Here is a 3,334-nt window from a genome sequence, read left to right on the forward strand (position 1 = left end):
GAGCGCGCACTACTCTGCTAACCTGCGCGAGCTCATTTGCATAACGCACACTCATTGGTCAGGACCCACTCGTGGATCGTGATGTCACCGCAGTCAGCGGACTAGACGCTGCGGAATTCAAATAGTGAAAACTTTTTATAAGCCATAAAAGGCGGCGTCGATATTTCCTCGGAAATAACACAGCGCAGTTATTAACAGATTATAGTATGAGCTCACTGTCCTAGATATTAAGGAATGGATATATTAAGTGATGACACACGTACACTTTGACCAAAACGCATCTTGGCTTTGTGTTTTTCAGTTTGTTTACAACTTTGATAAACACTTCTGTACACCACCTGGTAAATGATTTTACTCCAGACCAATAAGCTCAAGATTTCCATATGTTTTATATACAAGACCCCCACCCAGGGGCGTAGCACCAAATTTTGGGCCCTGGGTACAAACCATCTTGCTGGGCCCCCAATACCATAGTGATACCAATGGGTAAGGTATTGCATTTTTATCATAAAAACACTTAAAATGTAAACAAAATAGGCCACACTCTGATTAATATATTTTTGTTTTATTGTCGAAAGTACTACTTACTGAGATGACAAAAGGTCTAGCAGGTCCAAACCTGGACTAAATCAAATATACTGTAAAGCAGTTCTGAAAATGACCATACCAAATGAGAAAAACTTTGGTCTGAAACACAAACTAAATAATGTCAGTTTTTACTAAATGCCCATTGACGGGTCTTTGCATGCGCAAATTTGCTGATCAGGTCTTTAAAGTCCAGTTTTTTGCTAGCATTTGAACAATAGTTTTCCTGTGCTTATCAGTAAGAGTTGTTGGCCATAATCCTGGGTCCTCTGACAATCCCTCTCCAGTATCCCTAAGTCTCTCATTCTCTTCTCTTTCCTCTTCAGCTCTGTCCTCCTGCTCCTGACTACCTTCATCACATTCTTCACTTTCCCTCTGATCACTTATATGAATATCAACCTCATCTTCTATTTCTGCCTCTGCTACAAGAGGAAATAAGCAAAATGGGTACATTGTTATTGTACACATTTAAACTTTAAACTGTAAACTTTAAACTGTAATTAGTAATTACACTTTAAAGTTTAAATGTGTACAATAACAATGTACTAATTTTGCTTATTTCCTCTTAACACTTAATTACTAATTACTAAGTGTTAAAAAGCTAACCTTGTCTCACTGTCACACTCACATCCACCTCACTGTCACTGCTTTCACCTAGCCATGATTAGGGGCCTGCTGCTGCAGGGTCTGACTCTGAAACTGAAATATATGGCTTCAAATGGTTGCTTAAATATCCTTTATTGTCACAATACCTTTTTTTTAAAGTGTAGGCTAAGTACAAGATAATTGATGATTATTTGTCTGTTTAAAATAAATGCAGACTAGACTATAGAATCACAGGGTAAACTAACCGCCAAACATTCAGTCTTTGAATTATGTTTTAAAATAAGTCATTTTTCAATCATTAAGATGTGCATTATTATACTGAGAACAATCCTGTACTTAATGTAAGAGCGTGTGCGAGCTAATTTGCATAACAATGCAGTAAAATAGGCGCTAACGATCTGTGTTTTCTCGGGTGTTAGATTTTGACAATGGAGGGAAATATACAGTGTTTTCATGTAAACTTCTGACTCTGAGAGTGGGGAGAACTGCAGCAGAAGAGGAGACAAGCGTTTAGGCAGCTGCCTGGAGTGGCAGTGTGTTGAGCTCCGTCTGCTTCTCACTCCCTGTTATTTACGTAAGGGATAATGTATAACGTTAGATTACATTATCCTCCGCTTCGTGTCGGGGTCCTGTTCAGCCTGTCGGGGTTGTTATTCGCTATAACGACCGCCTCTCTATACATTATCCCGCTTATTACATGGCTACCCACAAAATAAATAAATAATTTGCCACGAATTATTGATTTAAAAAGGAGTTTATTGATTTAAAAACGATTGTATTGCTTCCGCCAAAGAAAATAGTCCGTTCCGCGTCCATAGCAACGCGCTGTTTTTCATGGCAACGGTCTGTTATACTTCGCAGCGGTCTGTTATCAAGAAATAACAGACCGCATTCTACATTGGAATTCAGCCAAGCCATGTAATAATCAGAAACATTGTTTGCTCGCTATGAAGGGTGTGATACTATAAAGTATTGGTATATTATTCATAAATGCAAACATAAATGTATGCTATTCTACCGGGAGTAGATATTTATGTTAAAACAATGTCAATGCTTGATGATGCATTTGGAGCTCACCTCTCTTTTCAAAAAAATTTGTGAGCAACTGCTTGCCCTCATTTGCCCTTCTCTCTTTATTCTGCTTCTCTTTTCGTTTTTGAGCCCCTGATTTTCCTTTCTTAAGGAGAGACATGACTCTTCACGGCTCACTCCAGCTCCTGTCTCATCAACTGATTCAATCACCGCGGGTCCGCAGCAGAAGCAACTGACCTGCGGGTCGTACCATTTGCATTGATTCGAGAGGGGTGTGGGGCCCTGCACAGCATGAAAATGACTTTTTTATACCAAACCAGCGCCTAACTACAAGTTTAGTTTTGCACAGGAACTTTTTTAGTTGTACATAAATGCTATAAAAATGTTAGTGCATGTATATGTATGTAGAGAAAACTGACTTCTAAGGGCCCCCCCCCCTGCCTCGGGCCCTGGGTACTCGGTACCCTTTACCCCCCCAGTCCGACGCCCCTGCCCCCACCCCCCCATACATGGCATTCTTTAAAATAAAAGCTTGACCTGAAGTAATGGATACAAATGTACTGCCTGGGGATTTTGATCAAGATCTTTTAGCCCTTGATGTCAAACAGCTTTAATAGGTTTATTTGTCAAACTTTAAGTCATCAGTGTAGGCAGGCATTACTTGAGTGGTGAATGTACCAACCATGACCACAGGCACTAGAATAATGAGACTATTACATAAGATCCAAGATGATTATTTAAATGTGGATGTGGCTGGGATTGATGCAAGAAGGATTTTGGTTTATTTTTTCCAGTCATTCTTGAATTCTAAATACTAACATGGTTCCAGATGACCTTTTATTGACTGGACTGTTTAAATTCTCACTAAAGAACGCTTTGTTTTTGCTGGTTTTTAATTTGCCATGTCATTTAAGAGACAAAAAAATTTAACAGTTGAACTACGAACTACATTCATATTGTGGTTTCCTGTTGTGAAATGAGGTTGATCATAAGCCATGAACAGTGTAGCTTGTTTGCTTGCTTATTTTTTAGAAGATATGTTACCGATATATTTTTTAAATATCTAATATAATATGTAGATATATGTAAGGTCTCACTGTACATGTTTCAT

The sequence above is a fragment of the Carassius carassius genome, chromosome 8 (assembly GCF_963082965.1).
Source record: "Carassius carassius chromosome 8, fCarCar2.1, whole genome shotgun sequence".
In the NCBI taxonomy this organism is placed as follows: domain Eukaryota; kingdom Metazoa; phylum Chordata; class Actinopteri; order Cypriniformes; family Cyprinidae; genus Carassius; species Carassius carassius.